At 46.5% G+C, this 8327-nt stretch overlaps 1 protein-coding gene across 1 annotated transcript in view; it reads left to right on the top strand.

The window, feature by feature from the left end:
• The first annotated feature begins 7814 nt into the window (after positions 1–7814).
• The window catches only part of STMN1 (stathmin 1), a 6271-nt gene continuing 5758 nt past the window's right edge, over positions 7815–8327 (top strand). Inside the window, exon 1 of the mRNA XM_005875167.2 lies at positions 7815–7920. The gene's annotated coding sequence lies outside the window, so the exon portion shown is untranslated. The remainder of the gene's footprint in view (positions 7921–8327) is intronic.

Genomic DNA, 8327 nt, shown 5'->3' on the forward strand with positions numbered 1-8327 from the left:
GTCTTGGTTTCAACTTCCTGTGATAGCTGTAACCTCTGTTCTCACTGAATTGCTAAGATGCTGATGAGTGCCAACTGCTTGGAGTTTTGTGAGTACTGGGAATGTGTTCCCATGCCAGGCCATGGGAAAATGGGCTATGGAATGACCCAGAAATTTATTGAATTAAAAGTAACTGATAAGACCCCTCCCCATTTTTGTTTTAAATACATATATATTTTTTTAATTTTTATTTTTATTGATTTCAGAGATGAAGGGAGAGAGAGAAACATCAATGATTAGAGAAAATCATTGGTCAGCTGCCTCCTGCACGCCCCCGCTGAGGATTGAGCCTGCAACCTGGGCATGTGCCCTAACGGGGAATCGAACCATGACCTCCAGGGTCATAGATCGATGCTCAACCACTGAGCCACACCAGCCAGGCTATTTTTAGGCCCACCAGTGGCCATGCAAGAAAAGGACTAGATCTCACATGAAAACCACCCTCCTAGCCCCCAAAAGCCCAGCAGAGGATGAGTGCTCCGACCTGACCATCCCCCACATCATTTTTCTTGCTCACGTTTTGATTATTTGGAAAAGGTGTATTGGAAGAAACAATAGAAAGCAATCACCTTCAGCCTCTGCATTAAAATAAATGTCGCTGGTTAAGGAGACATGCTGCCACATGCAAGGTGGCGTCCTGAATTGGATCCTCGGGGGATGCCTTGCCTGTGAGAAGGGGCACAGCTGGAGGAGGAAGGGCAGAGAGAACACAGCCCTTCAAAGTGCAGGGTCTAGGGCCAGGACCCTATTTGACATGTCTACAGAAGACACTGTCTCTGTGCCTCAGTTTCCATTAGGGTGGCCAACTCATCTGGGTTTGCCTGGGACTTCCCCAGTTTTAGCACTGGAAATCCTGCATCCCAGAAAAAGCCCTCAGCCCCAGGCAAACTGTGACGGTTGGTCACCCTTGTTTCCTCACCCTTATAATTAGGCTAATAATAGCTCATAAGATTGTTAATGAGGACTAAATGAGTTATTACATGTGGAGTGTTTAGACCAGTGACTGCTGCATGGTAAGCATTCTGTGAGCATGTATTAGCATGTTAGCTATTATCTTTTTTTTCAATTATTTTTATTGTAATAAAATATGCCATCTTAACAAAATTTTTACTTTTTAAAAAAACATTTTTAAGTATTCAGTCCAGTGGTATTAAACACACTCACAATGTATTTAATAGTCACCATCCGTCTCCATAACACTTTCATCTTGTAAAACTAAAAACTCAATTCCCATTAAACACTAACTTCCTATCTGTCCCTCTCCCCAGCTCCTGGCAACCACTATCGTACTTTCTATTTCTATGATTTTTTTAATATATATATTTTATTGATTTCTTACAGAGAGGAAGGGAGAGGTACAGAGAGTTAGAAACATCCATCAGCTGCCTCTTGCACACCCCACACTGGGGATGTGCCCGCAACCAAGGCACATGCCCTTGACCGGAATCGAACCCGGGACCCTTCAGTCCGCAGGCCGACGCTCTATCCACTGAGCCAAACCAGTCAGGGCGATTTTTTAAAATGTTTATTTGTTGTTGAGAGAGAGAGAGAGAGAGAGAGAGAGAGATTGGTTTGTTGTTCCACTTATTTATGCATTCATTAGTTGCTTCTTGTATGTGACCTGAGTGGAGATTGAACCCACAACCTTGGCGTATCAGGACAATGTTCTAACCAACTAAGCTACGCAGCTAGGGCTCTCTGATTTTGACTTAGTATCTCACATATGTGGAATCATACAGTATTGTCTTTTTGTGACTAGCTTAGTTCACTTAGCATAATATCCTCAAGATTCATGCATGTTGTAGCATGTGTCAGAATTTCCTTCCTTTTTAAGGCTGAATAATATTCCATTGTATGTATCTACCACATTTTGCTTATCTGTGTATCTGTCAATGATATTTAAGTGACTTCTACATTTCAGCTGTTGTGAATAATGCTGCTGTGAACATGTTGTGCAAATGTCTCTTCAAAACTCTGCTTTCAGTTGTGTTGGGTGTATACCCAGACATGGAATTTCGGGATCATATGGTAATTATATTTTCAATTTTTTTAGGACTCTCCATACAATTTTCCACATTGGCTGTACATTCCTGCCAACAGTGCACAAGGGTTCCAATTTCTCCACAGCCTCTACAACACTTATTTTTTTATAGTAGCCATCCTAATGGATGTGAGGTGTTATCTTATTGTGGTTTTTATTTGTATTTACCTAATGTTAGTGATGTTGAACATCTTTTGGTGTACTTATTAGCTATTTGTATGTCTTCTTTGGAAAATGTCTATTCAAGTCCTTTGCCCATTTTTGAATTGGAATTCCTTTTTTTAAAAAATATATTTTTTATTGATTTCAGAGAGGAGGGGAGAGGGAAAGTGAGATAGAAACATCAATGAGTAGAGAGAATCATTGATCAACTGCCTCCTGCACGCCCCCTACTGGGGGTTGAGTCTGCAACCCGGGCATGCGCCCTGACCAGGAATTGAACCATGACCTCCTGGTTCAATGTTCAACTGCTGAGCCACACCAGTCAGGCCAACTTGATTCTTTTACATGAGGATATCCAGTTTTCCCAGTATCATTTGTTGAAAAGACTGTCCTTTCTCCGTTCAATGGTATTGGCATCCTTGTCAAAATCATTGGACCATATAGGCAAGGGTTTCTTTCTTGGCTCTCTATTTTATTCATTGATCTATATGTCTGTCTTTATGCCAGTACCACATTATTTTGATCCTTGCAGCATTGTATTAAGTTTTGAAATCAGGAAGTATGAGTCCTCCAGTATTGTTCTTCTTGTAGCTATTATCATTTTAAAGGTTCCATTCTACTAGAAAATGCTAAGTTTCTATAATTGGAGGCATGGAGGGTGAGAAAGAGGCAAGAGTTGAGTTTTAAACCTGGAGGGCAAGAGTCCAGCAAAGCGTCTAGCTGAATGGGAAACCCTACATGTTGGTGGGAAGATGTTAGTTCAATGTGACTCATATGGAATTTGAGGGCCTTATGGGGTAGGGGCATCCATGAGGAGATGTCCTTTAGGATTTAGAAATAGTGTGGTTTTGGAGTTCAGGAGAGAAATAAGAACCCAAGAAACAAAAGGGAGTCATCCCCATAAAAGGAATCATCAGAAGAAGGCATGGGCTTAGATAAGAGGAATGAAGGTTAGAACATGGAGTGGGAAGACTGGCAGGGGCAGTGACATCTTTTTTTAAAAAAAAATATATTTTATTGATTTTCTACAGAGAGGAAGGGAGAGGAATAGAGAGTTAGAAACATCGATCAGCTGCCTCCTGCACACCCCCTACTGGGGATGTGCCCGCAACCAAGGTACATGCCCTTGACCGGAATCGAACCTGGGACCCTTCAGTCCGCAGGCTGACGCCCTATCCACTGAGCCAAACCGGTTAGGGCGGCAGTGACATCTTGACCCCATTCCACTCACACATGTAATATGTGTTTACCATATTTCACTGACTCAAAATGACACTGATTTTTAAGACATACCATTGTTTTATGTACCACTAAGAAAATATGCTGTCAATAATGATGACATGTTATTTATTGACTATGAGGTACAACTGATTTCAAAGATACAGAAATGTGGGGGAAATATGTCTTAGAATTAATTAAGTTATATGCCAGGCATTGTGCCAGGCGTCAGGAGGAAGGGAGTGGGATAAAGCGCTGAGAAAGACCCTGCCCTCAAAAAGCTCCCAATCTCATAGCGACACCTACGGACATTCTAAACCGACAGACTGACGGAGACAACTGCTACAGTGCAGACACCAGCTCTGTTCGGAGATCAGCAGCTGCTTGGCAAGTATTTATAGGAGTTATTAATATAGACAGAACTGACAGCCACCTCTTTCTTGGGATTTCTAGTCCTCCCCCTCCTTTTCCCTGATGCCTGAAATGTCTAGGGACAAAGACTTTCAAACCATTATTTTTGAATGAATTGAGGTAATTCATTGTGGGTGTTGAACTGGTACAACTCCTATGGAAGGCAATTTAGCATTATTCAAATTACAAATGCGTTTGCCCTTTGACCTTGCAATATATATAGTGTAGGAATATATCTTGCAGATATACTCACCCACGAGGAAAATGCTCTATATACAAGGTTATATTTATTACTGCATTGTTTGAAATAGCAAATAATTTGGAACAACTTAAAAATCATAGACAGGGTTAGATTATGGAACAGTCATTCATACAGTGAATCCCAGATCAAGGAAGTGCTTGATCTATGAACAGATCTCTGTATGAAAGGATTCCTGACATGTATTGTTGAGTGAAAAAATCCTAAGTGCAAAATAGTTACAGTAGACGACCATTTGTGTTTTGGAAGGGAAGAATACATATCTACAAATTTGCTTGTGTACATATAAAGAAACTTTAGGATAACAGGAAGAGAACAATGGTTATGCTGGGGGAGGGGGAGATATCAAATTTGGCAGGTGGAATAAGAAAGGGAGAAGGACTTTCCATACTTTATTTTTAAATTATGTGAATGTATTATCTATTCAAAATGTTAAAGGAATTGAAATTTGTAAAATACCCCATGGGAAGAGTTAACCCAGTGACTATGATTCCCACCAAAGGGTGAAAGTCTGCTATTCATTCATTCATTCAATAACCTATAGCAATCAAAAAACTTCTTTAGCAATAATAGTTAACAAGCGTTAGGTACTCCTGTAGCTGTCTACACAGATCAAATTAGGTACCTTTGAGAGGCACTGTGCTGAGTACTTTCATGTACACGGTCTCATTATAATCCTTGAGCATCACAGAAGAGGAAGCTGAGGGTGAGAGAAGTTGTTCTTGTCTAAAGTCAACTGCAATGTCCAGGCCCCACCATCCTGGACTCGGCCTGGATCTGGGCACTAGGGATATCACGACAAAGATACAGCCCCTGCCTTCTTGGACGGACTACTCTAGTGAGGGAGCCAAGCGTGTGAAACGGCAGCTTCACAGACAGCATCTGAACAGGGAGGGGAGTGTTAGAGCACAATGTTAGGGGACAAAGGGAACAGAGAGGCCGGGGACAAGGAGAAAGCCTCTCCCACGACACCCTTCTGCCAAGGACAGGCCCTGTAAGCGAGGTGGAGCGGGTGCCTATGTGGGAGACAACCCCTGCAGCCTCAGCGCCAACAATGGACAAAGGCTGCCGGTGCTCCGTAAGAACAGAGGAGATCTGACAACCGCCCCGGCGCGACTGATCCGTGTAGACATCCCTTCTGGACTTTGAAGCCTGAAGTGCTCCCCTGTAGCTGTCTACACAGATCAAATAAGCTGGATGGCTGCCCCATCTTGACTTCACTCTGTGCTGATCCAGTTCCAGCCAGCTCCAGTGCAATCCGACCAAACCATCTGAGCAGAGGCAAAAGCAATTCTCATGGGGAAAGAGAGACAGAGCCAAGATGTGAGCATTAACTTCGTGCTGCCACTTCAGGGGGGACTGGGTTTTGAGTTAGTTTTAGGAAGCGTCCAAGAAGGGAGCTCTGTCCCTCTCCATGGTGAAGTGGCAAAACTGTTTTGTCTCCTTATAGTTGACAGCCCTTCCTATTCCAGGGCTCATATATGAACACCCGTAAAAGCTGACAATAGATAGCTCTGGTCTGGATCTCAGAAAGACAACCCTACCCTAAAAACAGGCGTCATCCCACGGCACCAGCACCTTTTTATTCTTGGGATCATTCTAGGGGAAACCTTACCCCAGCCTCCTCAGTCCCCAAGCGACAGTGAGGCTCTCCGGAAATCCTTGTCACCAAACTGGCAGGACCAGGCATCTAACAACAAACCCAGAAGCTAAGTGGCATCGTTAACAAGGATTAGGAATCTACATGAGTTCTGACATCTTCTTGCTAGCTATGGTTTCCATGGAAATAGACATCTGCTCTAAGGAGAAAGAAAAGGTGGGGGGGAAGCGTTGTAAATGCTTTAAAATAATCAGTGTTTTGAAAGATTAATTTTTTTCCTGTCACAACATTAATAGTCAGAAATGTGAGATTTTTGCGTGGCAATTTCTTTCCTTTTCCTTTTTTAAGGCAGCAAATGGGTGGGACCTTCCTCTGGAAACCTCCAGATCAAGTACAAAGACTTCAAGATAAAGGGTGGTTCCGGGGATAATAGAACTCTTGGTCTTGGGTTCCTTGCTCGGTCGTGTTGCCTGCCAATCTGTCACTTCAGGGAGGTCGAGTCCTCACCTCTCTCCAGCTTTTCTAACGATTTCTGAAATTTCACTCAGAAAACTGAAAAAGATGGAAACACCTGGTTGTTTCGTGGCCAAGTTTGGTCTGAGAAGGAGAAGCCTTCCAGGGCTGAGAATCTGAGTAATTTCTGGTCCTGCTCACATGCTAAGGGAAAACCACTTAGATTGGGGGCAGGGGAAAGGCTGACCCCACAGAAGGGCAATTGTTGTAGAAAATGCAGCAACAAGCATATTTCAGGCCACAGTACATTGCTAACTGTTTGCTTTGTGTGGTGTGTCTGCTGCCTGTATGATCCAGTTTTCCTTGTCTCGGCTCCGATTCACTGCATTTATCTCCAGCACATCTTTAGTGACTAGCAGGACATGGAGAGTCTTTTAAAATGAGGACTGTTGTTTCAGCAGAGTTGGACATATTTGTTCCTGGGTTTGGGGAGAGGGAGCCCATTGATTAATAAAATGAAGGTATTCTTCGACCCAGTTAGGATGTCAAAGCAGGTGCATTAGCGTAATGACCACTACCTGAGGACACAGCCTTGGTCAGGGGAATGGGAGGAGGGGCCTGGGAACCATATTCATTTTATTTTTTTCCCTCGGGCCTTTTTGTGGGAAGAGGGGGGCCAATCATCCTAATCCGATAGCCAGGGTCAGACCAATTTCCTTTGTACCTCTGCTGTGCTTGGATCTATCCAGGCGTGGAGGAATAGTGACCTTGTGGCTCCTTTTGTTTTAAATTTTTTTTTTTTTAAAAAGGCCCAGCATCGCTCTGGGGAGCACGTGCTCCGAGAACAAAAGCAACACTTAAGGGCAGTCTGTGTAACTGCTTTTGCTCTTCCTTCCCTATCATCTGGCCAAAGGCAGGCAGAACAGATGGAGTCTGCATTTAAGCCAAGTGACTGTTAGACCAAAGGAGATCAAATTCCAGAGCTTTTGGTCTAAGTCACTCACGCTTTCCCTCCTCGGCTCTGATCGCCAGTGTGGGGACCCGTAGGATGGCAGCGAGAACGCACACAGTGAGGAAAGGGCCACGCCCGTGATCTGTTAGGGCGGAGTGGTTCAGGGATGATGATGATGTCACAATACAGGTGATACGCAGGTGCCACGGTACGGCCTCGGGTGCAGGGGGCCTTTCCAAGGGGCGCAGAGTGGCATTGTCCTGTCACAAGGGCTTGGGCATCTGAGGTAGAGGCACCGGACGGGACACCGTTGGGGCACTGCGCCATCTGAGTATCGTCCTTTCAACGAAGCGGAGCAAGTAGCCCAACCGAGGCGGAGTCCAGGCAGCCACCCTCGGAGAGGTGCAGAGGGACCCCGCCCCGCCCCGCCCCGTCCTGCCCTTTTCCCAGGGATGGGAGAGCTGGTTCAGATCCAGACCAAGGGCCATGCCCTTTTCCGCCGCTAGACAACCGCCTGGGTCCCCGGTTTACACCTGGGGAGACCCCTAAACGCCCCCACCCCTCGCATTGTCCTCCTGCCACGCCAGCCTGGACTACATTTCCCGAGGTGCTCCGGGGCCCACAGGGGCGGGGTCCACTGCACTGTCGGGGGAAGGGGCCGGCACGTGCCGCCCCTCTCAGCCAATGCAGAGCCCTTCGGGGAGGTCACGTGCCGCTGTTTGGCGCTTTTGTGCGCGCTCGGGTCTGTTGGTGCTCAGTGCGGCCAGGCGGCTCGGACCGGGCAGGTGGGTGTGGGGTTCTTAGAGGAGCCTGCAGGCAGCCAGGGGGTCGGGATGGACAGGATGGGCTGCGCCTTCGAGTCGGCTCCCAGCTGGGAGACGGCGGGCGGGGCCGCGGGCCCCTGAGGGGCTGATGGGTGGGGGTCGCTGCGCTTTGTGTGTGGCTCGGGCGGAGCCTGGGCTTTGTCCCCACTCTCTGGGGGCGCGGCTGTCGTGGGGAAGGGGCGCGGCCAGCTGGGCAAACCTCCGGCGTTAGCCCCCGGGTGCTGTCGAGGAGACAATAGGGGGCGTGGGTCCCCGTTTGCCTCCCTCACTCCTACTCCAGTCGTGGCCCCGCTGGGGTCCCCATTGTCTGAAGGGGCCAGGGAGGCGCCTCCTGGCAGCAGCGCCCTTAGGGCCAGACTGCGCCACTT

The sequence above is a fragment of the Myotis brandtii genome, unplaced genomic scaffold (assembly GCF_000412655.1).
Source record: "Myotis brandtii unplaced genomic scaffold, ASM41265v1 scaffold456, whole genome shotgun sequence".
Classification (NCBI taxonomy): domain Eukaryota; kingdom Metazoa; phylum Chordata; class Mammalia; order Chiroptera; family Vespertilionidae; genus Myotis; species Myotis brandtii.